This window comes from Syngnathus floridae, chromosome 2, assembly GCF_059516105.1.
Source record: "Syngnathus floridae isolate MCC-2025c chromosome 2, RoL_Sflo_1.0, whole genome shotgun sequence".
Lineage (NCBI taxonomy): Eukaryota > Metazoa > Chordata > Actinopteri > Syngnathiformes > Syngnathidae > Syngnathus > Syngnathus floridae.
In genome coordinates this window covers 19,741,253-19,768,773 of record NC_142414.1, presented here as the reverse complement: position 1 = coordinate 19,768,773, position 27,521 = coordinate 19,741,253, and the positions used below count along the sequence as shown (strand labels likewise).

Sequence of the window (27,521 nt, the reverse complement as noted above, 5' to 3'; positions counted from 1 at the left end):
CTAGCAATTTACATGGTGGGTATACGATTAAATTGCTACATTTTTGTCATAAACTTTATATTATAAACATAATTGGGAAATTGCAAGCCATATTAATGTACATAAGGACGTGGCCCAAATCTGACATGTTTTTTGGCGTGGGCATGACGGACAAGATTGTATCTAATGAAAATAACACATTTGACATTCTTTATTCACTAATAGAATCTTATTAGTACATAGGATTAAAAAAAATGCATGGATGAATAAATAAATGAACCCAATGAAAGTTTGATGCAGCATGAACAGCCTTTTGCTTTTTATTTGACTGCGAGAACAACTGACACATCTGTCCCCTCTGGCTGCATAGAAAAAAAAGTCAATATTTCAAGACAGTAAGCACACTTAAATATTTCAAACAAAGGGAACTTGACATTGGATACAATCTCTCGCTCTGTCTTTCATGCTCTCTCTCATTTATATGTACATACGTCATACACAAACGCACACACACACACACACACACATGCAAGAATAGATAATAGTGGCAAAGATGTGTGTGGCCAGTTAGAGGCCTGACAGGAGAGAGTTAGGGAAGAAGGTTAATGGGTTTTCACAGCGAGTAAGGGGTTGAGATGGGGGTTAATGGCTTTTAGGGTGTGGTGGTGGATCACTGACATTCATGAACTAAAACATACAAGTTACCTTGGCGGTCTCAGCCAGCAATCAGTAGAGGCACCTTGAACTCATACAGCAGGTTAAATAAATGTCTGCTTTGCTGCAACAATGTGAACACAAGGGCCAATACATCATGTGAGCAGGTGCACAATACTGCCTGTGCTTCAGCGGTTATGCCAGTCTTTTATTTTGCCCAACAATCTCTTACACTTCTGGCGACATATGACAGGCTGTACTTTGACCTTGCTTTTGTTTTCGTGGAAAATATGAATCGTTCTGTATTACAAGCGTCTACAATTTGTGTGTGCCAAATTGGAAAAATCCATTGGAACTCCTCTTGGATTTGAGATCTTGATATACAGGCTATCACAAGATCCAACCACAATAAGAATATGAACAACATGAAGAGATCATTGTAAAATTACATAACCTTGACTCTAACACAAAACAGATGAGGTTTGCAGCCAGATCTGTCATAATTGTCAACTAAACAAAACTAGCTTATCGAGGTCATCAGTCTTTTTTTTTTAAACATTATGCAATGCTTTGAGGTCAGACCAGGTGAACTCAAGTGAGCTATTTTCTACATCCTTGAATGCAACATATAAAGCATTCTACACTGCAACCTTATTTGATTATTTAAATAATTGATTAATCGATCGATTAATTGTTGAATATTTTGTTGATTATTTGATGAATATGATTTTTTTAAAAAACACTTTAATTTCCATCACACAGGAGACAGATTGGTACTGCAGAAAACATAAACTAATGATGATTCAGTTACTGCTTGGGTCGGTAGCGGGTAGGGAAATAGAACAAAAATGCTGATCGTTGTTTTCTAAAGTGCGACGTAATAAAACACTATCGCATTGTCTCTGAACAAAGTGTATAATTCCCTACCCAAATAGGAGCTTTACCCAAGTGAGTCAATCTCAATATGTACAATTGCTCTGTTGTGAATATGGGCTTGTGTGGTATGATAATGGAAGGGTTACAATCCAGGTCAAAAATGGCTTTTGGTGGGGAATGTTACAAAGACCAACAAGACCTAGGATTACAACGCTGAATAGGTGAGTTGACAGACAAAACACACACCTGCAAGCCCTCCTACAGGGTGGGAAAACATCAACTAAGGATGGGAAAAGATGCCGATTCTTTGCTTCACATGGAAAACAACATACACATGAAACTTTATGATGGGAGATGAAAAAAGGTGGAGAAGGGGATAAAGACCCAAGATGTGGATTTTGGCGCTAACCATCAGAAAGCAACAAAGGTTAAAATTAAGTTAAGGGGACAAAAGTGGCAGAGGAGCTTAAGGTTATGATGTCACAATACCCACACAGAAATTCAGGACAAAAGTACCGCAAATCAGTGCTGACCAATGAGAAGCATCTACAGTGATTCCATGAAATGTGTGTTGATTACCACGCTCGTAGCTTTAGATCATCTCTCGCCAATGAAATCAATAGAAATGTCATTAATTTTTAGCTTGTGGGTATTGTTATATTGGCTGTCTAGGTGTGTTGCTCCACTATTTGTATTCAAATATGTTGCTTAAAAGTTTATGACACTGATGCTATTTGCTAGCCCATCAATGATGTTTTGTATTGGTTAGCAGCATTAAATAGACCTTCCTCAATCAAAGCTATTTGGTTCCTCAGTAAACATCAATTGGGAGTGAGATTGAAAAGCTTGACGCTTCTGTTTTGATATGTCAAAGTGCTGAGTTGAGCTGAGTTCACTGCCAACCTGCGCACTCGTATCTAAAATTTATGGTTGCAAGTGCTTCTGGAGATTGCAATGTCCTGTAAGGACTTGTACTACCAAATTCAGTCCATTTTCACTCAAACTCAGAATGTGGTTGGACAGCTGAATCGAAGGCCATCCAATATTTTCATTTGTTTATTCACAAGTAGTTATGGGTTTTTTTCCACGCTGACTGCAAGTGCTCCAGAAGTGTTACTCTTCTGGGTCTTTGTTTTTGCAAAATAAATTTCCCCCCAAATGCGACTTCTACTCGAGTGTGACTTATAGTCTGAAAAAAAGCAGTAATTGTCAAGCTTAAGAATTCAAATAGCAAGCCTAGCTGTGACTTTAGTTCTCTCAGCTATGAAACATCAAATAATGCATAAAATTTCCAAACAACCATCACAAGTCATTAATATTTTTTTCCGATGATGTTTAATGTGACTTTGCAAAACTTTAATCAAGTTGACCTATTCCGTCAGCGGAATAGAATGCAGATATTGAACACACCTGCACACACCTTCACTATCTCTCTCTCTCTCTTACACAAACACGCACAAAACTTCCTCCATCAGTTAGTCATTACAGACGAACCTCTGCACGACAAAACATATAAGGCAGTTGATATGAAAGGGCAAAGGCCCAGCAGTAAAGGTATGTCTCACCTTTGTCACCAGAAGCTCCTCTGGCTTGTGTTCCGCCTGTGTCGTCAGCTTGTTCTGACTCCCCCTAGCAGGTGCCAATGACTCCACGAGGAAGCAAAGGGGAACTGTATTCTGAATATATATATTTTCTAACTCACAACTATACTCCTTTCTCAGAGTCCTGCTGGGATTTTTACAGCTGCATAATATTTGCCTTTGCGTGTATGAGTCGACACAACTCCAAAGGCTCCCGGAATTCCCGGAGTCCTGTGCCGGGAGAGCAAGCGTGGTTTTGCTCCTCTCTGTCCTTCCTCTTGGAGAGAGGAGGGGGTGGGACGCCACACAGGAGAGGATCCCGGCTATTTCACTCCTTCCTCCACCTTTTTTTTTTTCTCCCACCTTTTTTCTAAAGCCCCATTCCCATTCTCCCAACTAGAATCGCACACCTTCAGGATATAAAGAGAAGATTTATTTCACTGGAAAAATGACCATACGAGGTAGCCCACGATAGGCCTAATAACTATTTTATAACACCAATATGCACGCCTGACCATTACAAACAAGCAACTCTGTTTCTATCAAAATGGTCTTGTGCAGACAAAACTTGACTCAAATGCTTAATAAGGCATGAAAGCAATTCAATGTGTGACACACACACACAAACACGCACCTCTTCCAGCTGCACTCCACTCCACTGCCGTCGCTGTCTAGAGGTGAAGTGGCTCCTTCACTGTCCTTGTGTGGCATGTTTAACACAATGTCATTTGTCTTCAACCCCGTTTGGATCTGGTACACAGCTGATACGTAAAAAGATGTCTCCTTTAAAGTTTCCCGGTGGAGCCTTGTACATTGATGTCTATTTCCTTGACTTGGATTTTCAGATAATTGTCTCTGGAAATGGAATTATTGTGGGCGGCACAATGCATAATTTAGTTAGAACATCTGTCTCGGAGCTCGGAGGTTCTGGTGTCTAATCTCAGTTTCCGCCTTTCGTGTGGTGTTGGCGTTCCAGCTTCATCCCACGTTCCAAAAACATGCATGCGAGGTTAAACGAAAACTCTAAATGTTGTTTTGTCTATGCTCTGTGATCGACTGGCGACCAGTCCCGGGTGTAGCACACCTCTTTTGAGTCCGCTGGGAAAGGATCCAACTCACCCGCCAGTTGTAACACAAAAGGACATCCTTCTTGCACTTTTACAGCCTATTTAGAAATATGCTTGCTCATAATTAATTCATCAGTTATTGATGTGCTACTCCTATACTATCATCTGACTCACACCAAACAAATGTAGGAAGCACATTTCCCGCCATTTTATTCATTAAGAAAATAGGGGGATGTCTTTGTTTCTGTGCTTCTCGATCTGGGGCGCCGCACGTACATTCACTTCACCCTGCCCTTCACTCCTCTGTCATTACTAACCTTTCCTCAAAGGAGCCTGTGGTTTTCTTTTTTTCATTTCGATTCCTCTGCGTTATCAGAAATTACTCATCCCTTGTAAATCATTTTTCAGGGCTACATCACTTTCATTCATCTTTCTTCTGCCTTTAATAGTTAAGCATCAATTTACGATTTTCCTTGAGTTTTGCATCTCTGACCAAATCTCTTTTTGTGGCATTTTTCTCTCCCTTGCATTTTACCTTCTTTTAACTAGCAACACGTGCACATACGTCACTTATGCTAAACACATTTTCTCTTGATTTCAGCCATTATTGTGATTCTGTGCCAAACACATTGTTTGGTGTCATGTTGATAAACCACCATCATTATCGTTTTGATTCCCTCTAACGTAATTTAACATCACACCAAATCCACCCCTTGGACACATCTATCCATTGCTCCCTCCCTATTTGTACCGCTGCTCTGTGTTTGTTCAAGGCCTCTTTTAACGAGGCCGACCACCTCCCAGGTCTCAGCAGGCTATTGTCAATGCTGACGTCTGGCCTCTCACAGGCGCACTCACGCACACACGCTGAACATCGATCTCACACACATGGCTCATGAACATGCACTCTGCACGTAGTTTGGTCTGTCCTTTGTCCCACCCTACAGCCACTTTTAACATTCACATATGCAACGGCGGTCGAGTTTGCCACATCCGCCCTCTATTACGCTGTATTGTCCTTTCTTTACATCAATCAATAGAGCGTACACAGGGCAATGTGCTCATGTCAGTCAAATATTATTTGAATATGACAAGCTTGGCTACTCATCTGTATACGTAATTACTGTGTGTGTCATTTACAAAGATGCTGAAAATGAACAGTTTCACATCCCACTAAATCCTCGAGCAAGTGTGAATACTGCATACTGTCACTTTAAAAAAATGCATTTTTGGTGTACGCGCTACACAAATGAAACAAACCTGCAAATGTAACACAATCTGGTGTCATAGTATTATATGAATACTTACTATCACGTATAAATATTTCATGCCTTACACTAAAAAAAAGGTCTGTTATGATACACTTCAAAGAATTCACACACACACACACACACACACACACACACACACTTGCACACGCACATTAATGATTCATGTCATGGGGATTCTGCTTTTGCTTCCTGCTTGACCAAAGAACTGACACTGCAGCACATGTGATATTTGGGATATATGTGATATTCTGTATAAATATTAAAAAGAAGCTGTATTTACAAGTAGATGTGATTGGAGGATGATTGCACACCTCCACTTCTTCCCTACAAAAGGAAGCAAGAATGAAAAGAGAATGAAGACAAACCCATTTTTTTTCCATGGTCGGGACACGCTCTCTCTCACTCACACACACACACACACACACACACACACACACACACAGCAAACAGGTGCATTTGAATCGCTGGAGTGTTTGCAAGCTGATAAGAATGCATGTGTGTTAGATTCATTAGAGTCTTAAATAATTTTACAGCCCAGCAGAGCACACAGCCGCATCAATTACAAAACCACCTTACCTTACTCGGTTTTTAAGTGTGTGTGTATGCTTGGCAGCCAGAAACCTTAATAATCCATAGAGTTGGTAAGCATGTGTGTAGGTGCATGTGTGTGCCTGTGCCTGACTGTGAAATTTTTGACTTTCCTAGAAGACCACGGTGTATGCCACTGGGCATCTTCCACTTAGCGAATGAATGACAATGAAACCAGTTATTTGAAACAAATTTTTTTTGATTCAATTCTGCAAAGCCAACTGAAGGAGCAGTTCTCTTTTATGTGGACAAAGAAGCCAAGAATAATTAGTGGAAATCATCAAAAACTTAGTTGTCCCTTTTCAAATAATTTAAGCATCGTTTCCATCGATGGTATCTGCTCTACTCAAATCTAGTTATAAAACCTCTCTTGTATATTTATATATACACATCTAAAAGCCTAGTTTCCGCTACTAGTGGAAATGTTTACACTCTTACAGAGTTGGGTAGTGGTGAGCCTGATCCAGGAGAGCACTGAATGTGGCAGCTAAAATCGATTCTAAATTTCTTGTTACTGCCACCTACCGGAGTGGAGCAGAACAGATCACGTGGCAAGTAATGTTTTTTCAATCAAACGGGTTTTGAGAGTGCTCGAGACTGTTTGGCCTTGAAGGAGGTCTGCAAACCATTCAATGCTATACCAGTTTTAATGCTATAAAATAATGGTAAACTGGGAATCTACAAAGTTCTGCCACTGTCCATATACTGCACATAATTCGTATCCAGGTGGTGATGAAGGTGTCGAATTTCTGCAGAACGACATTTTACCTTTGCATGACGCTTTTACTTTAAAGAACAAACCAATGGAATGCTTGCTAAATGTCAAAGGTTTCAGTGACTCTCCTTGAGATAGAAGCCAGCGATCCACGAAAAGCCACCAAACTCAATGACAGAAAATGGAAACAAAAGAAGGAAAGAATGAAGTGAGAAGGACAAAGTGTTCCCTGTGCTCAGCTATGAATGCCAGACAGTTCTGGGCCACTCTCCCAGGCCTGGAGGTCAACTGGATACCAGAACCAAGCCAGTGGTCCACAGCACAGGGATGAATGATAGTGAAAGGGAGGGGGCAGGGGTACTGAATACCTTAAATTGCTTGCTCCTCTTTCCTACTTTGTCCGGAATTTTGGATATTTAAACAGGATACAAGCAGAAAACACATTCAGAAATAGCTAACAACTTCCAGGAGTTTATTTGAACACATGTTGTCCATGAATTTGCACAGTTGACCTTAAATTAAATTAAAGACTTTAAATCAATCCCGCTTGAAACATGAAGCAGATTGTAGTAATTCAGCGACGTAGTAGATGGCTGATTATTATGCGCGGCAATGGCATGACGTCATCTTCAGTGACATCTCTGCCTCATTCCCCCAAAACACTGCGGTTTTATGAGATAAAAAGGTAAACCTGTCACGGTTTGTATCTTCTCGTGGTGTTTGTGTCTTTTCTGATCTTTGTTTTACAGATAGTTTTTGTTAACAAATTGTTTTGTTATTTACACCCTTGATTCTCCTGCCTATTGAGATAATTGTTATGTATGGTTACAAGCATGTGTTTTAATGAATGACTGCTCAGAGGCATGGGGTCTGCCACAGCGACCTTCCAGATAACACGACTACGGCAAGTTTTAAGGGAATGTGACCTCAAGGGATTGTTTGTTCCATGTGCTGACGTACAGAGACAAACACATTGCTTATCTTTCTGATATCGTATCAAAACTCCCTCTCTTTGATCTACTGGAATATAATTGTACCAAAATTAGGAATTTCTATACATTCTGATCTGGAACGTTACTAGATTTTTTTTCATACCATTTGAACCTCATCTCAAATGGCACAGTTCAGTCCAGGAAATCCAAGTAAACATGGCAAGAACGGATCTTTATCAGAAACAACTGGAATCACTTTGGTATTTTTCTTAAGTCATCTTGGTAAGTAGTTAACAAACAAATAGCAAATAAAACAAAACCCTCAACCTCACGCTCTGCGTGCTTTTGTGTATAATCTCACCAGGAAGTGTATGAAAGGATTGTATGTGAGCTTAACCTCTGCATGTTGTCAAAGGAAACATGTTTTAGATGTTCTACATGTAATGCGCGCGCATTGTGAGTGCAGCATCAGGGATGCGCACACATACCACTTGCATTTCCACATGCTCGAGTTTGTTATGACATGACAGGCAGATAAGCCCTGAACTCACAGCCCAAATTCATTTGCACCGCTCCGTGGGAAACGAGCACAATTTGTGCAACTGGGTGCGAGTCACATCCCAAAACACACCACAGCAATACCAATGTTACAGTTTTGTCCAATGCCATGCAATTGTATGAAGACCAAATCCCAGCTAATATTAAAGGATTTATTCTGAGAGTCATTTTGCTTCTATTTTGACTTTCTATTTCTATTGTCTTCTCTGCACACCAGTGTATTCTTTTCTCTGAAATAAAAGGATATTTACGTATTGCTGTGATTTTCATCAGACGGTGTGTGTTTTCCCAGTGGTAGCCAAGGACACTTAAATGTTGATAAGTAGCAAGACACAACACCCCAGCTCCTCTCCTTCTCTACACACAAAAGAACAGTGTATCAAGATGCTTATTTGGTAACTAAGCTTACTATCTGGGATCTGTCTGTTATTCTTTCCCTTTATTTTCATCCATGCCATCATCTTTTTCTTTGTCCTGACCTTGGTGATCCTCTCTTGTTTTTCTAAGTGCCGCTACTTCTTTTGGCGACACTCTCTCATCCGTCCTCGCTCTCTTTTTCTTGTCAGTGTTCTGCCCTTGACTCTTGTCTCTCAGTTGTGTCTGCTTCTATTATCATCTGTTTTCTTTTGAAATCAGCCTGTCCTGGATTCTTAGCACAGTGCAGGAATGATGGACACTGAATGTGCACTGAATGTGCACAACGCTAATGAAAGTTTGTGAACATGCCCCATGATTTAGAGGAGGAAAATAACAGTCACCATTGGAGATGATACACAGCTACAATAGGGTAAGGACCAAAGTACTTTGAAATGGGGAAAAGAGGTGACTTAATTCAGATTTTTGTTTACGTGGGTTGTGGCAGCATGATGACAAAAAAAGATGCATGGAAGCTGATACCCTGATATTGGAATCAGGGCCAAATGTCTAGAACTAAACCTCCACCTAATGGGCCGCTATGAGATTTCCATATATATACTGGTGTCAAAAATATCTGGATGAATTAGTATTTTCCAGTAATTTTCCAATGTTGTAAAAAAAGCAAGTCTATTTAATCAGATGAAAAAAAAATTCCAAATCATAACTCACCACTGGCAAATAAAGAGATAAACAGCATTAATTGTTTTTATTTATTTATTTTTATTGTTTTGCCTATTAAAGTCCTAAAGGCAGAAGAGTGATCGGGAAATTTTAGGTTGGTGTGTGGGGGTTGACCGACAAATGAAAAACGAAGCAACTTAGGGAGTTTTCCCCAGGGGAGAAGGGGAAAGCGAGATTTTGACAAAAAATGTGAGAAGAGGGGGAGAATATGGGTGGGAGGAAGGCATGGAAGCAAAGGTAGAATGAATGCCTGGTGGAGGAAGGGGGATGAGTGGGCGCTAAGGGGATAAGACAGCAAAATAAAGGGGAAACAACGGGTGCCAAGAGGATCAGATGAGAGATTGAAGCGATGCAGAAGAGGCGGAGAGAAAGGCTCAACTATTGTGAGCGCTTATTGCCATTGTTAAAGACTGGGAACTTGTGCCAGATGCACCCCAAAACTTTGCCAAAACCCCCCATAGGATCCATAGAACCCCTCCCAAAGTCGGTGCACCAAATAGACAAGTGGGCGGCTTGGGGGTGGACAGAGGATGATGGAGAGGAAGGTGAGTATTCCCCAGGAGGCGAAAAAAGCTTGTGTAAATGCTCACACACAAACCAGTAACATTCCCGCCAGTGTCCCATTTGTGCACATGGAAAAGAATGTGCAATAAAAAGAAACAAATAACATACAGAGAAAATGTGCCAAATGCTTAAGCTGCCAATGCAGTCATATTTTCATGTCTAAACACATTCATGTTTAAGACCAATGATAAACAGGACACAGTCAGCATGCACACATTTTCATTTTTTATTTTACGGCCTCCATCGGTAATTGTTATTCTATGAATGAAGCTACTATAAATGTTGATTGGCTTTTAAGTGCTCATTTCCGGCGCAGACTTTTTACGAGTGGCTTTGTTAGATCTTGACCAAGCTTGCTCATTTTCACACCGACGCACCAGAGGAGGCGGGGGAAACAGCGGAACCGCAATTTAAACGTTTAATTCTGTCGTAAAGCAAACACACCTGCAAGGGCACTGACGAGGGAGCGAGATGGATTAGAGGGAAAACAGACGGCAATGGAAGGAAGCGCAGGTGCGTGTTTTAAAAGCGTGACCTGAGAAAAGCTTCAAATTATCACCAAAAATGTGCTGATCTCTCAAGTCAACATCACAACTACATGTGTGGGTTCAAAAATGTCCTTTGTCATTGTTATCTTTTTAGTTAAACTTGCAAGAAACTGTCATTTTGATTGCTTCCAAGGTCAGCATTTTTTTTTTTAATAAAAATGGACTCTTCAGGATTATTCATCTTTAGACATCTGTGTTGGTGTCTGAGTGAAGTTGTATTATTGTGGCTACTTTTGTATGTACAGTACCAATCGTATGAGAAAATATGGAGGCTGATGGCCACTGTGTCATCGATGAGACGACTTCCTTTAGCATACCAAATGATGTCATTTTTCATAATCCCCAGAGAGGACCTTTCATGACATTTTAGAGTCTTGCCTGATGCTATGGGATGCTGTGAGATCACTGTCAGCAAAGCCACTTTTATTCACACTTTTTCTATCTTTGCTTCACTATCGTCCTCTCTCTCACGCACATAGAATCTTTGCACGGGGTTTCTCGAAAAAAAAAAAGATGAGGGAAAAAAAAACAGGGTAAAAAGGAAGTAGGCGAATGTCAACAATGGCCAACAGAACTTGTATTGTCATGTCAGTGAGCTCATCTTTCCTGTGAACTCGCTTTGCACTGCTGATATCATCTTGTGGTAAACAAATGACACCAAGACTAAGTGACCTTCGAGGGACCAGAAGCCAAATTAAGAGGGCCCAACTTTTAATTATGTGGGAAGTATGTCAACAAAAGTGTCATTGACATTCTACTACAATAGAAGTAGTGACAGCATTGATTCACAATGTAATTTTATTCAATGGTTTTGGACACTTTATTAGATCAGTTTTAGGTTTTTAGTGGTCACGGTATGTTCAAATTGTTTTCATGTGTGGAGTTTCATGTCGAGCTGCTCAGATACCAATATGGATTGTTGCTTTGTTTTATTAATTGGATAAATCTAAGAGAAAGACGTTTTAAACACCACATGAAAGTGCATTTGCTGGAGTAGAGTAGATCAATAGTTGCTGTATTGTAACTCTTTAAAGGGGAATTCAAGTAAAAGAAATTCTACACAATAATTCTATGCATCCATGTTTATTCATCTCATTGGGTGGCCATTTTGCTAATTGCTGTCAACTGAAAATAACATCACACTTGATAAAGGCTCGGGTAATGACCAATCATGGCTCATCTCAATTCTGACTTTGGTCATGAGACGTTTGCAAGATGAGCTGTGTTTGGTCGTCCAAAGTCAGAAAACAGCCCTATTCAAGTGTGATGTCATTTTCAGTCGACAGCAAGTGGCAAAATGTCCGCTCCCTGAGATGGATGAAACAGGTGGATTTAGCTGCTTAATTCATATCCTGCAAACACAATATTAATCAGAATACCATGTTTAGACTCATGGGGGCTGTATAGAACTTATTGTGAAAAAAAACCTGTGCCACACCTTTAGAATACCTGATCTAAATTATCGAACTCGCAATGTAACGGTAACAAAAATGCTTGCGGAAAAACACTGTATGTAAACTGGTTTGTCGCTTCCCAGTCTGCTGTTCTTCATTTAATGATGCATTTCACCATTCAAGAACTTAAGTTTCCTGTTCTGCTTCTAACCCAGAACGTGCACGTTCTTATGCATGTGGCTCATATTAAACCCACGCCATGGTGCCACAAGAGCAATTTATTCCTAATATACGATTGCTGCGGTTGAAGAATGTTGAACTGTTTAACAAGAACCAGTAACGGCTACACACACTTGGGGTGGGATGGGGGGGTACTGCTTAATGAGCCCCAACCAAAAGGCCACCAGTTCACAATCATGTCACACTACTGCAAGTTTTTACAACCTCAACATGCTAAATTCATCAAGTTACTCGAAGTAGGAACCCTTTTGTTTCTATTAACATAATCTTTTCTTTGACACATTTGCCCATTTCCTCCACACATTTATGTTAGTCACTTCTTAAACACCTTTACTTGTGCACATTTTCATTTTAGACTAAGTCCTTGCCATACATGCTTTGCAAAATATGCGTTCTGTTGACTGAATTAAATAAATATTTGCATTTATAGTTGTTGCAAATCTTTGGCAGTACGTTTTCTCCTTATTTTGTGGCTTGATGGAGGAACTCCTGCTAAGTTTGGGAGCCTTTTCTTTAAATTGGCAAAAGGAAGGTTTCTGTTGACTTCTGGGTTTATTTTGCAGCTGTCATCATCATGTGTTGCGTCCACGAAGATTCATGAACCCGTCTCCGGAGAAGCTGAGCAAGTTTCACAGATGAGCTTGGCTTCATGAGCACATGAGTTTTTTTCAAAGCCTTTTCCATCACTTTGGGAAAGTTTTTTTTCTTTTTTGGCTAATCATTCCATTAAGAATTTTTGAGGTTCTTTATAGCTTTGGAATTCTTACAGTCCTCATCTTCTGTCTGCTGACGTTTTCCTTGGTCAGCCAGAAACAAAAGGATTATGTCAATAGATGTTGATTTCGAAACTTTTTTTTTTAAATTGCCCTTACACTGCTGTGAATGATGTCTTCAGTATGTAGGTAGGTGGCTACCCTCGAAGGCGTAAAATTTGGTGGTAGCTTCTAGTGACAGGGACAAATGGGCAGCAAAAAGGAGCAGATTGGATGGGATGCTCTTGTAGAGTATGTGACAGTGTGAGATGACCTTAACTCTCCAGCTAATCCACTGCATTGTTGTACTGTTACGCGTTTTGGCACGTTCTGTTGGTTTTGTGGGGGGGGGGGTTTCCCCCCACAGTCACTAACTCAGCCATTTTTCATTCCCACTGAACTTTTCAGCAAAGAGCACAGCTGCACACACCTTACCAGCCAATACCTTCCACTGCCATCACACCATGACCTTGCTATTATATGTACAGCAGAGGTGGACTGAAAAGGGTGCAAATCTTAACAAAGCCTTTGATTAGCGCAATGTGCTAGGCAGGGAATACCACTTTCTAAGTACATTCTTTAGTTTTCTAGGTCTGGTATATTTGCATCCTACGCCCACCGTTTAATAGATTTGAATTGGCTTAACTTTCTGGTGATGGTTGCTCCTTAAAGGCAATTACATTGACACAGTCCGCTTTACTGTGTCAGGGCTGCTGAGATTTTATTTAAGACCCAATAATTCCATTTCCAATATCCAATCAATCACAGTGACTTGTCAGTCAGCGTGTGAACAAGCATGATGATTGTCCGTTGTTCTGCACTTGGCTCAAATACAGTAAATGGAATTTCATTAATCATTAGGGATCACAAGTTCATAAACTGATCCAAATCAGAAGTACCTTGAGGGGGGTGGTTGCTGCAATACTGTAAATACATCAAATTGATTTATCTTCCCTCTGAGTTTTTCTGTTTTGACAAGTGGAAAGATAAAAATCAACTGTAAATAAATAGCCATTTCTATAGCACTTATTCTCATTTGGGTTGCAGGTGAGCGGGATCCTAACCCAGCTAACTTTGGGCGGAAAGTGGGGGTACACCTTGGACTGCTTGCCAGCTAGTCGAAGGGGACATATAAACATCCAAACAAGCATCCACTCAAAAAGCCCACTGAAGTTTCTTGTCATTTCTTTTTAAACATCAGAATCTCAGCCTAACCATCCTTCTCCTCCCTGCTTCCCTTGATTTCGTTCTGCACTCTCTGCAGTCATATTTCCATCCTCTTGTTTGTTTTTCTGAATCTGACTCCAGCGATCAGTTTTTATAAGCGACTTGTTAAAACAGTGACAGCAAAACCCGCACACATTTGCTTCTTCTAGTCTACTGTAAGTTCTATTCCAGTGGGAACCTGAATGTCTGTTCAGTCGGGTACTACCATGGACCTCTGCCTCAGCACTCCCTTCTTTATCTTCTTGTTTGTTATTTACTAAAAAAATAAGAAAGATTTTCAGAAATGCAACAAAAACATTCAAAATCTATTAACCTAAGCAAAATATTTCACATACGCACATATATATATAATTATAAATATGTAAATATAGATAGCTATAATAATAATAAATAAATATATTATTCTATTCAATACATGACAAAGACAATATATTTAATTTTATGTTTTCTATATAACTTTTGGATAGAATTTTAAGAGAACCTTTCCATTCTTCACTGTTAGCAGAGGAGCTATTATCTTCTGCAATTTTCCCGTGCCATCTGATGTCTCTCGAAAAACAACTTTACATATGACAACTACTACCCTTTAACTCTTACGCCCAAACAGATGTGCAGCATTAAACGTCATTGGCACATTTTTCCCCGCAATCCTTTGACACTTCCAGGGAAATCCCATTTTGTCTCACATTTTCCTTCAACCTCAAACCACTAATTCAATGTGGACTTTTTGTTCGTACCGCTTTTTTCAAACATCATGGGTGCGGTTGGTGGGAGATAAGTTATGTAATATGTTCCGAGAGGTCCAATACGCACATGAAAATGTTGTTTTACAGTAACAATGGTCATGGCCTCCCCACTGCTCCGATACTTAAACTTGTTCTGTGGCTCCCTCAGGTTGATCTATGACGCCAGCCCTTTATTCAGATAATGATGATGGGTGGGGTGAATTTCTTCCATTTCCTAAATCCTTTACTTTGTCCTCCACACGCACAGTTCTTGCAAAAACTTTCTTTTATCCAAGCATTTAATCCTCTCTGTCATTCAAGACAATTCAATGATGTTCTCTGCTCACTGTCACATTCAAGGCCACGACTATTTACAGACTTACAATGAACAATTAGTTTATTAAATTAAAATGCAGTGCATGTTGGGACACTTATGCTTGATTATTTGATTCAAAAAGACTTGGGGTATGTGGTTTACGTTTCATTTTATTTTTAGAAGCGTGTATTCACAGACTTGAACTTGTATCGTCATGGGAAGGTGAGCATGTGAAGCTGTTCTCAGTCACACCCAACATATCATCTCATATAGAATAAGCGTCACGTGGCAAAAACCGTCACTAAGAAAACATCCATTCTTCAAATAGTAAGGTGTTTTTTTTATCGTCTGTGTGGTCCTCCTGGCTTGTGTTGAGGAACTATTTGACCCCAGAGCTCACCTTAACATCGCACAGCTCCTGCCTCCTCTTTATCACTCATTGTCTTCATACTGTGGAGCTTTCACCTCCAGTCTGCCTTTTTTTTCACTATTTGACCATGCTTTCTGCTCTGCTTCGTTTCCTTCCCAAACAAATAGCGGTGCTTTTTCCGCTTCTTTTTGTTGACTTTCTGAAGGGAAACTTGTTTTCAACCAGTCTGTGTGATAGACATAGATGGAGAGCAGTGAACCTTAAATGGTTCACAATGTGTCAAATTAAGAGAAGGACAGAAGACACCTGCTGCATTCATTTGGATCACTCAACGGCGGGAGAAAAAAGTAATAAAAGCGCTGAAGGGTGTGATTGCATAGCAGCTCTTTTTATGCTATTTTACAGTTTTGCATTATTTTAGCTTTTAACTTGTTTTTACACCAGTTTAAGAACGTTGGAACTATCAAATGTGGGAGGCTTCCATTATGTGTTTGACGGTTTAGCAAATTTTTTTGTTTACTTCAATGATTTTGTACAAATTCTATTCAGTGAAATTGTTTTGTTCATCAAACTGCTGATTTGCTTCTCTTCTTGCCTCCTCACTGCAGCGTGCAAACCCACCAATTATGTGCAGGGTGGGGATGGATAAAAAAATACATAACCTGTTTGCATAACAATGTTGTCTTTGTTGAAGCACCTCGAGTTCAAGTCATGGATGACAAGGTAGGGGGCAGTTTTCAGAGAAGGTCTCATTTGAGTCTGGAATCTGGCCATTTTAATATCATGCTTCAATATGGATTTGATTATCATAATTAAATTATCCAAAATAATTCAGAGTTCCTGTAGTAAAGAGGTCTTATGGGTTGAAATGTAGGTCAGGATCTGCTGCAGTCAGTACATCTACAAGCATTAAACATCATGCAAAGAGAAAAAGTTTAACAATGCACCATTTAACAACAAGTTTGGAGTAACTTCGAGACAACACTTAAACTTTTGAATTTATTCAGGCCACATGTGAATCCAGCTGCAATCCAGAAACACGATCTATCGAGAAGCCACTTCCAAACGGACAAGTGATAAAGAAAAACAGATCATCTTGCTCTTTATTCATCGCCGCTGCCAATCACTAATGAATTTGGGCAGAGAGCAACCTCAGAAATGTGAAAAATTCAAACAGTAGTCCTCAGATTTCCAAAGCAACCGTACGGCAGCGGGCTGCTGCTTTTTGAAACCTAATAACATAATGGCACGTGAGTACGTGTAGGGAGGCTGTGTAAACACAGCAGCATCCCCGAGGATACAATTACCTTATTATTACTCATTTCGTGTTTGCAAAATCATCGTTACGCTTCGTTGAAATTCCTTTGGCACGTGTGAGTCGAGTCAGTACACCGCTTTTAAAGTGTGTGTATTGGCAAAGACTCACTAGACGTTAAGCATTTGACATCTTTGCAGTTTATATTGCTCACATTAACAGTTGTAATAGTGGAAGCGGTAAAGGTGAACGGCCTCATTTAGGAAGTCCGCCAAGATTTCCTGGAAAATTTTAACTCTTATATGTTCGACAAAATCTTTATGCGTGACACGATGCGAGATGTCTGCATGTTTTAGCTTCTGTTTATTGCTTACTCTACATGAACAAGCAGCCTCAACAAGATCAACAACGGTTAACAATTTAACAAAGTTGAATGACATAAAAACTAAGGTGTGTGGTATTTGTAATGAATGTTATTTTTTGCTAGAGTACAGTTTATAAAAAGGCAAATGTTTGAGAGGAACGGATTTTGTTCCATCTTCAATATTTCCTGAGTGGAATATGACATTGTGCATATTGTAAACATTCGGAGGAGGCATATAATTTGCTCATCTTCCATACCTTACTGGTTTATGAAGAGCTTTTTCCGCGTGTAAATCTAGTTAAAGGCAAAATAGTCCGTACCTCTTGTGGAAATACGGATTAGTGGACAAGTAGGAACATGCTGGAGGAGGAAAAATAGGGCTCATCCTGTCCTGGGTGGTGTGGTCAAAACTCATTTCATGTGGGTCAAGAGGAAAATCGTGTGGGTGGTTGGTTGGGATCGGGGTGTTCAAGATTCACGGAAAAGGGGTAAGACGGAAAATATTGGAACCTACTTTGATTGTTTAAGAAGTTAAAGTTGAATGTGAAAATGTGATTTCTATGTAAGAGGTGGATTCATCACCTTGATGTGAATGATTATCTCTCAACAACTACGCAAAGTGGTTTATTTTCCCCGTTACAGAAACGTTGTCATGCTTTGGACTCACCTGCAGTCCTCTGGGTTGATCTGCCGTTTGGCTGTCAGTTTATATACGTATATTTATGTATGGTTAGGGGCCAAATGTCAAAGCTCAGGGGTCAGAGGCCATAGACAGATGAGCCAGAGAGGAAGAAATAACTAAATAGGCCTCTATCTACCCCCAGGCCACAACATGTTGCCGGAATTTGATTGGCCGTGCTGCCCTCTGCTCATCCTTTCTCGTGTCGTTTTTATTTAGTTTCAAACTCCAGCAGAAGGTAAAAGAAGAAGCGAGACTGGATGCAGAAGCAGACAAAAGCAAATTGCCACACAAAGGGAGGATGTTTAAAAAGTTCACAAACTGTGGCTGAATATCACAGTTCAATAATAAAAGAGAATATTTTGAGACTATAATCATGAAGCATTCTGTTCCCATGATGATATCGGTCACTTCTAATTGCAGTTTTAAACAGTCTTGGACTTTTGGGACCGTGATTGTATCATCTATTGAAGTTGTTAAGAAATTGATTGGGGAATCAAAAAAGTTTGATCGGATCAAGCGATCCAAAATTCAGAGTGATGTTGTCATACAATAAAAATTCTCTTGTTAAAAAAAAAAGTAAAAATCATCAATTTCTTGCCCTGTGAACTGCTAAGTTGTTTTGCGTGTGCTTGGCTTTTTACTATGGAAATTATTATTATTAAATCAAGAGAAAAAAAAAAGTTCAAACAATGACTATATGAGACAAATGCTTTATTATGAGAAAATGTTTTCCAGGTATAAATGAAGAAACCGTTTAAAACATACAGATAAATTAGGAGATAAGCAAGGTAAGCTATAATAATAACAATAACATTTCGAGGAGTTCAATAATGTTACATGGTGTGGTCAGAAGAAAGGCCCATCCAAAATCCAAAGTAGGCTTAAGTGTACTCTGGAGTGCATATAAAACATCAACAATAAAAATTCACTCATAAAAGTGACAAGTTTCCGCTTGTAGCTAACCGCAAGCAGTTTGTCAGCTAGAAAAACAGTACATTAATTTTACAGTTCTCATTTGAAGTCAGTGCAAAGTGTACGTTGCGCACAATGAGTTCTCCAGAGAAATTCTCTTCAGCGCTGCCAAGTTCAGATGTTTGTACTGTGCTTCAGCATATAATTAGAGGGGAAAATCCCAAGTATAAGAGCTGAAATGCATCACCTCCCCCTTAGAAGAACAGACGGATAATAAGGACGATGTTTGAGGTACAGGTAAACATGAAAAAGAGACTTGACTGAATTTAGGGTGAAAACGCTCACAGGTTATGCTTTCTTTGTAAAAGGGACTTTTGTCATGATCTGATTGCTCAAAAAATATTTATTTTTTTCTGATATATATATATATATATATATATATATATATATATATATAAATAATATATATTAATATATATTCATTTATTTATTTATTTAACAGCACTGGCCAATACCAATTAAAAGCAGACTTTTGGTGACTCACCATGTGGAAATTTCTTTTTGTACAAAACAATTCCTGCCATTTGTTGAATTTGCCCTTAGAGGAGTATAATCCCTACAATAAATGCTATTGTAATTAAATGAAAAACAAATCACTTGGTACAGACAGAGCATTAAATCAAAATCAATTAAAGTGTTTCCATTGCAAATAATTGTAGTCACGAAAGATGCCAGTAATCCGGACTGTTTTTATTCATGAGCCCGTAGGACAATTGGGATCCTATTTTTTTGATAAAGTTATATAAAGGACACAGACCACAACTTACTAAATATGGATTTGTTTTTGTATGGTGGTAAATTTGAAGTTGAATCAACAAAAATATCAAAAACTTGTTTGTAAAGCTTTTCCAAAGTTTCCCAAGCCAGTTCACATGATATTTTGTATACTTTGTGATTTACATGCTTGACTGAAAGAAAAAAAAAGTATCATGGACATTTCAGAATGTTTGTAAACAAGCACCAACCAAGTTCAAGCCTCTGGCAAGGTTTTATTTGACTCGTGACTCTTCCTTATGCATCTTCTTTTTTTTTTTACGTCCATGTCCTTCCCTGTCCTTCCTATTTCAGCCTCCTTCTACTTTGCCTCGTAGTCCAATTGGTAATTAGCCATTGTGCCAGAGAGAAAGATTATTTATTGGTTACTAATCTTTCACGTCTCAACTAATCCTAATTATTTGAACGTCTACTAAACCCTCTTAAAGACCGGGAAATGTCTGGAATGGCTACACATATTTCAAGAGAGGTACTTACTGTAGATCCAAGACCTAATGTAACCCCCAAGGTGGTTTCATACCATGCGTGTTAAAATGGACCAATGGCACACTAGGTCACAGTCCAAGACGAGAGTGGGCTGATCCAATCAGACACAAGGAAAATTGAACTTGCTCCCAATTTGGGAAAAAGAAATAAAATCTGAGATTGCAAATTCTTGCGATGGAGCCTAATCAGATTCTTAAGCGCTTAGGGAGAATTAGCCCAGCAATTGTCGTTATTATGATTTCTTTGTTCAGGGGATGCCATTATCTCCAAACTGCATGAAGGAGATTATTCCTTTACTCTGCATCACAGCTCAGAACACTGGGAAACTGTTTCCTCGCCATTTCTGCTTGCTGTGGTTTGTCAAAAGTGTCACACTACTCACTCTGTGGGAAACCCAAGTGCATTGTCTTACTATAATGAGACGGCCTCAGTATGGCACTGTTATTGTGATAGCAATTATAAAAATAAAGTTGTTTTTTTTGACCACACAATGGAGACAAAATGAATATGAGGGAAGGAGTGAAATGAAATCTGGGGAGGTGTCTTAGTGCTTTATCTCAATGTCTCTGGAGTCCAAGGACAAAGTTGGGCTGGTCACAATTTGTCAGCGAAAGCCTTGTCCACCCTGAAATGACTTTAGATGCAACATCCATCTCCAGCCACTTAAAGAGGAAGACGTGCACATACACATACACACTCTCTCACACACACACACACACACACACACACACACACATGCACGGTGAACGACTGCCTGACAGGTGTTTCTCAGCCTGAATGTGTTGAGGCGAGCAAGAGCACAAGGACAGGTAATGACACACTTCAACAGCTGTTTGCCTTATCTCTCCACATTCCTTTAGGACACTTTTTCTTTTCCCCACACTTCCCTTCCCTTTGGTGTTGCCCAATATGTTTTCTACCCATTCTGGGTGGACTCCTACTGATAGAGTACCAATCTCAGGAATCTATTCATATACCAGAGTTATTAAAAAGTATATCGGCCGCAATTTTGTGATTGTTTAATGGTCAGAAATTAGAAGAGTAGTAGATAATTGTCAATTATTATTTTGGGATTTTTAGGTCTTTCTTTAAAATTTGTCATTGTGTTTTTGTCGGGAGTATAGAGGAGTATAATCACTACAATAAATGCTATTGAAATTAAATGAAAAACAAATCACTTGGAACAGACAGAGCATTAAATCAAAATCAATTAAAGTGTTACCACCCCCCTAAAAAAAATTGTAGTCACGAACGATGCCAGTAATCCGGACTGTGTGGTTATTCATGAGCCCGTAGAACACTTGGGATGCTATTTTTTTGATAAAGTTATATAAGGACACAGACCACAACTTACTAAATATGGATTTGTTTTTGTATGGTGGTCGACTTAAATTTGAAGTTGAATCAACAAAAATATCAAAAACTTGTTTGTAAAGCTTTTCCAAAGTTTCCCAAGCCAGTTCACATGATTTTTTGTATACTTTGTGATTTACTTTCTTTAAAATTAGTCATTGTGTTTTTGTCGGGAAATTTTATGTATCAAAAGCACTAGTGGTATCGGTCCTTCTTATCAGTATCGGTCACTACTCAATTATGGAGTACTGGTACTGGGATCGGTCTGAAAAAAAGTGCTATCGAATATCCCTAATTATTACAGTCCGTATTGCACCAATAAAACACAGGCACAACAACAGGTCTCACCAGCTTGACAAATAGCTTTCCCAACATTTCTTACCGATTACAATAGTAAACCCAAACAACAATCTGGCCAAGTGTATTGCACTTAATAGGAAATAACACACAGAAAGGGACGTCAAGGCACTCAGGATATGGAGAAGTGTGAACAGAGCGACTGCGTCATAAATCTGAAAAGACTTTGCAGTGGTACGCTGAGGGGCAAATGAAGTTCTTAACTCCCAGGTTAATCGCTCGTCTTGTGGAAAAATAGTGGCCCCTCCATCATTCAATCCCATCATTGCTCCAGGCGCCTCATTCCCGAGCTGTTCTCTTTCTGTCCATCACTCCACTGTTTCCTACTGTCCTCCCCCCCTCCCCCCCTCCCACGTGCGGACACTATGCACCGCATGCCAGGAGGCAGGTTCAGGCAGGCTTTTCCACAGGCTTGTCTCCATAGCATTCAATCCATATGGAACATACTGTTGGGTCTAGTCAGTATTTTCTCAACCTTGTTGTATTACATCACTCTAACGTGCGTGTGGATGTACAACTTGAAGTAAGCAGCTGTAATGGCTTGCAACCCTTGGTAGCAACCAGCAAAGTGTTTTAAACAATATTCTGCATGCTTATACAAAATCTCCACAGCTAAACATCAATGTAACCACTTTTTACAGTGTATGTACAAGAACTACATGAGGATGTCCACAGCAGTTGGTTGTCCAGTGTGTATTATTATTATATATTTTTTTTTTACAGCTGACAGAGCAGTTCAGATCTGAGTGCAAGTGCCGAGTCAGGTGAACACTGCAGCAAAGTTTCAACTTGAATAAACATGAGGGAGGACCATCGCTGGAGACAGAGTCGTGGTTTGCACGGAGCAAAACTGCATTACTGCTGCATGCGTGACATCCGTTGAATGTTAAAACAGAGCCAATAACATATGCACACACACACATAGAAGCCACTTGTTTGAGGTACTACGCATTTCTTAATAGATTATGTTTGACCTTAGAAGTTCCTTCTATTGCACAACTTTTCACTAGATGTCCTCCTATGTTGAACATGATGTGTACACAGTGTACCATGAGCAAAGAGCTGCAACAAATTAACCATTATTTTATATACAACACACACTCACAGTCCAAAATCTGTCCTGGATGAACAACAAGCATGGACCAAAATGAAGCCTGAAACGCCAACTCACGCATACATGCTCCTCTTGCTCTGCGCTCCACCCAAGAGTGAGCACAAACCTTTTCCAAACACTCCACCATGTGGATTAAGTGTTATGGAAGCAAAACACTGACAAAGCCAAACAACACAGCTAACAGGGAATAGGACATGTGACAATTTATTTGAACTGTTAGGGTGTACCCTGATTTTCAATTGAAGTCAGCCAGTATTCGTTTCAGCGGGCCGGTCCGAATTCTAATTTTAATTTATACAAGTTGCAACTGACTTTAAGTCACAAGACCAGACAAACTATGAAGAGTGTGAGTTATCTTTCGAAAATTTTTTTGGAACTGAGACTCAGTGGGTCCATGACAAAGCTTTATGCTGCAAAGAAAAAAAGTTATTTTCAGATACGCAAGGAGAGATGTCAGTGTGAAAGTAACCCGCAGATTCTGCATGGCCGTTGGGGACTCTGCTATCATTGCCATTTTAAAGTTTGTCTGCAGCAGCACTTGAATCGTGACCCTCCAGCTCCAAAGTACAAGTCCTTACAGAAGAGCAACTGCCACTGCATTACCATCTGTGTTTCTAATTTGGCAGCTTTTTGTTTTGTTAGGTGGCTAAAAATTTGGGGTAGGTTGCAGTGACTCATAGAACTTTTTGTGCCATTTTATGTTGTCATTGTTATGTTAATTAAGCCGCAAGCCTATTTTGACACAAGCCGTGGGCTGGTAACAAAGTGGATCTTGTTCGTAAAGAATCGCTTTGACTAGACAAACGCTCCCAGAATTTCTGACCACCTCTCACAGTCTCTTAGACAGCAACTAAAATGTAAAACAGGACTTTTCATGAAATGTGAGATGGATGCAGGAACATGTCGAACATTACCCATAAAGTAAAAGTGATGATAACAGAGACAAACGGTTGTACTAGTACAGTACTATCCATGTATGATACATACAATTTGTAGAGAGGGGGAAAAAAAACATTGCTTATGCGCAGCCCATGATAGATTTATGTGTTGTGTTACATCACACCAGGCCGGAGGAGAGCGAAGGAGAAAATTTGTGTTCATGTATTTGAGTTTAGCCCAGGCATGCTTTATGAAACATATTTGGCTGCGGGTCCACGGCGAAGCTGACAAGTTTTCAATGAGTTATGGGCCCGACACACATGAGACGCTGAAAGATTTGTGTGAAGATGGTAGAGATTTAAACAACGGCGGCTTTACCATCTCATTTTCTACTGAGGCGGCAAACTAGCTTGTCAACTGTATTTCAGCACTGTGGGTTAGTTTATTGCTGATAAATTCCTCCCAACTGAAGCGTTTGGAAAAATTGTGTAACTTGTTTGTACTCAATGTCTTCTATGATTTTTTTATATGACATTTCTCTGACATACGCATGCAGTCATGGACGCATACAAATGGATTTTGATAAAAGTGGTAAAGATGCCAAGACAGCCGGTGTCCATCGTAACGTAAAATCTTTGAAACAAAACTGACCATTCGGTGGATGGATAAGTCAGTCGTCCGTAGACAGCACAGAACCAAACAGACTAAGTTTTTTTTTTAGATTGAGTTTATAATGTAAATGGAAGTTGTTAACGTGCATGTCAATGCTACACTCATAGCCTAAAATGCATCATGGAAATAAGGACGCACAAGAACGCGACAAAGGCCAGATGGAAGCATGCCAAATGGAGGGTATTAGTGTGTGAACCGAGATGGCTCCCACACTTCCCAAAATCCCACAATCCTCTTCATATACATACTGGTAGGTGGTAATGGTCCAGTTTGAACATAACAGAGCTTCAACATGCCAAACGTGGGGGTATAGAAGTCCTCACTCAAGGAGTTGCTTTTGTTTACGTTGGCATTTGAGCAACCTTATTGATTGCAGCCAATGGTAGGGCAAAATTTGCATTTTTGAGAAATACAAGATGCGTGGGACTTCTATTATTTAACTACTTATTAAATAATAAATGTCGTTTCATAACTTGTTTTGGGGAAATGTCCTCTATTTAAATCACGCACAAACGTGTACTTTTATGAGGGCACATACTCACTCTCTGTACAGCAAAAATGCCTATAGCGACAGCGACATGTGTTCTCTTGAACCAAACATGGTATCGGAACACCTGTAAGTGGGTACAGAACGTTCTCCTCTATCACTCACTACACTGACACAAAAAAAACCTCCCCTTTCCAAACTAAAAACAAAGAGTGGATCCAGAAACAAAGTGACTGGGAAGCAAGTACCTTACTGTCCATGCATGAGAGGAGATCGCACTGTCCAAACTTTCTCCAAAAGTCACTCAATGAAAAAGGAGATGATACAATACTGCAACCCCCACATGCCCCGAAGACATTGCAGGCCCATCCATGCACTGTGTGTACATACCAAACAAAGCTAAGCGGTGAAATGAAACAAGGCTCAAGGGCAGGAAGAGGGTCTCAAGGGGATCATGGGAAATCGTGACGGCAGCAAAGTTTGACATGAATTTGACCTAATTCCGATATACTGTACTTCCTCTTGCCCAAAATCCTAATTAAACATTATTTTCAAACACACTCATGAGAACATGTGCTTGGCAGGCAGAAGGAGGAAAGTTGCAGATGTTGGAACTTTGTGGTTGACAATTTGATTAATTCGCCATGTGAATGCTGCTTTTAATATCGGCTATGCAGGAAATTAACATTTAAATGGTCGGAGGACAGCGAATTGGGCACGGTGCGGCAACATCACAACCAAAGTTCAAATTGAGCATAAACTGTAATTTTTCTTTCACTTTCATCTTAGAGCTGTGAATTTTCTGTCCTGGAAATCGAGGGTGCTATAGCCATGACAACGTTGGATAGAAATAATGGGTATAATAATAATAATACCACAGCATATATGTATATGTGCTCAGGGCTCAGGTATCACCCAATCACATCTCATGTGACATTCACAAGCTATCACTTATCCTATATATGTGTCTGTGGCACTTTTCTGTCACAATGCATATAAGACAAAAAATTACAGCATTTATCACACTGGAGTTCAATATGGTTGCTTTTCAATGATGACCCAGAGGCCAACTAGGGTATGCAACTCAGTGTTGCTAATTTAGTGACTTTTACAATGCCTCTAGCTTTTATTTTTCTCCCAAAAAGCAACAAGCTACAAATCTTCCCAGAGCCGGCAATCACTCAACAGCAATATACCCCAATATCGGTCAACGTTGCTGGCCAGATCGATGCTTGTGTACTTAGTAGCCTAAAACAAATGGTGCCTTCACCCAAGGGCATAAATAAACAATGATAGGTACCTTACTTTCAATGATGCGAGGAAAGCCACAGGGGACAGGTCAAAGGTTCACCAGGCAAGGTCAGCAAAGCACTCCTAGTTGACGAAGTTCTCCCAGTCAGCAAATGGTCCGTTCCAGTGGGCTGCTTCTCTTCCTTGGCAACTTTGTTTCTCCACACAGGCCTCACTTATTGTGTTAGCTTGTGGTGAGCTGCTAAGGAAACTCCATGCACTAGCATTAACCTCTGTATTAGTGACTAATTGCACACATTGATATCTTCTGCTGAGTAGTTCACTCAACCAACAAACTTTATTCCAGTTAACATTTGCAAAAGCATTCTTGCTGAACACTTTCGCCCACTGTGATCAAATTTCCACTTTTCTGTATCCATTTGAGTGTCTCTCCCTAGTCTGCCTCATCATCTTCTTCTTCTTTTGTATTTAATGGCAGTTGGCAACCAGCTTTTATGGACCATCACCATCACCTGACTCGTCCTGGTCGTCGCAGTCGTCCATCTTTTTTCTCTTCTCTCAACCCCCATTGTGTCTTATCATCTCGGATATGATTCACACATTTACAACAACAATTATACGACACAAATGTATTATCTTATCCCTCTTTTTTCATGCACTATTATACAATCACATTCAAACTGAAAATGTGCATTTTATTCTAACTTTGAACACTTATGCACTTTTTGAACTTATGGGGCTCGTCGTGCACCTTGGAACACAGAAGAATAGAGACAGCAAGAGGCGGCAGGAACATGAAGTGGGGTAACTGCTGCGGCACTGCCTCATGTGTCCCAATGGCAAACTTGCCACTGACCTGTGGCCAAATGTAAAATTTCTTCCAATGGAGAAAAATGAGGTTTTCACTCACAATATGTGGCTATTAGAACAACACTGTCACCTGCATGGCCAACTATTTATTGTTCTGTACTTTTCTTCCTCTGCAGCCACTTACAAACAGGAAGCAGCAGAACAATCCAACACCAAGCGGTCCTTTGTCCCCTCATGTCCAAAATCACACATGCACTCTTTCCTGCCTTTGTCCGCCTCCTACATGCGGCGAGAGCGAGCGCCTCATCCCGGCTTGGGAACAATGCCTCGTCTCAGCGTCTCGGCCCACACAGCCGAATACCACGGAAGGCCGCGCTGAACGTCTCCCTCTGTCCGTCACCATTGAGTCACTTCTCCTTTCCTTCGGCTACTTTGTCAGCACTGTCTCCATCCCGGCTGTCCCACCCGTCTCCCGAAGTAGTGACATCACCCGCCCCCACGTGACGGTGACCTCATGAGGCTGCAGCTGCGGTCGAGGCCACATAACGCGTGTCGGTGACACGGCCGGTGTGTCGAGAGGGAATGTCTGGAAGATAGATTTCATTGTGTGC

The 27,521-nt window shown here is 40.1% G+C and overlaps 1 protein-coding gene across 5 annotated transcripts in view; it reads right to left on the bottom strand.

Moving 5' to 3' along the window:
* sema3b (sema domain, immunoglobulin domain (Ig), short basic domain, secreted, (semaphorin) 3B) overlaps positions 1-26,577 on the bottom strand; it is a 72,137-nt gene extending 45,560 nt beyond the window's left edge. For 2 of the 5 annotated variants that reach the window (XM_088368576.1, XM_088368575.1), the window contains exon 1: positions 3,075-3,392. The gene's annotated coding sequence lies outside the window, so the exon portion shown is untranslated. Of the gene's footprint in view, positions 1-3,074; positions 3,393-3,723; positions 3,744-26,149 lie in introns of those variants that run through there. The other 3 variants (XM_088368577.1, XM_088368579.1, XM_088368580.1) reach the window with 3 other exon arrangements.
* Positions 26,578-27,521: the final 944 nt, after the last annotated feature.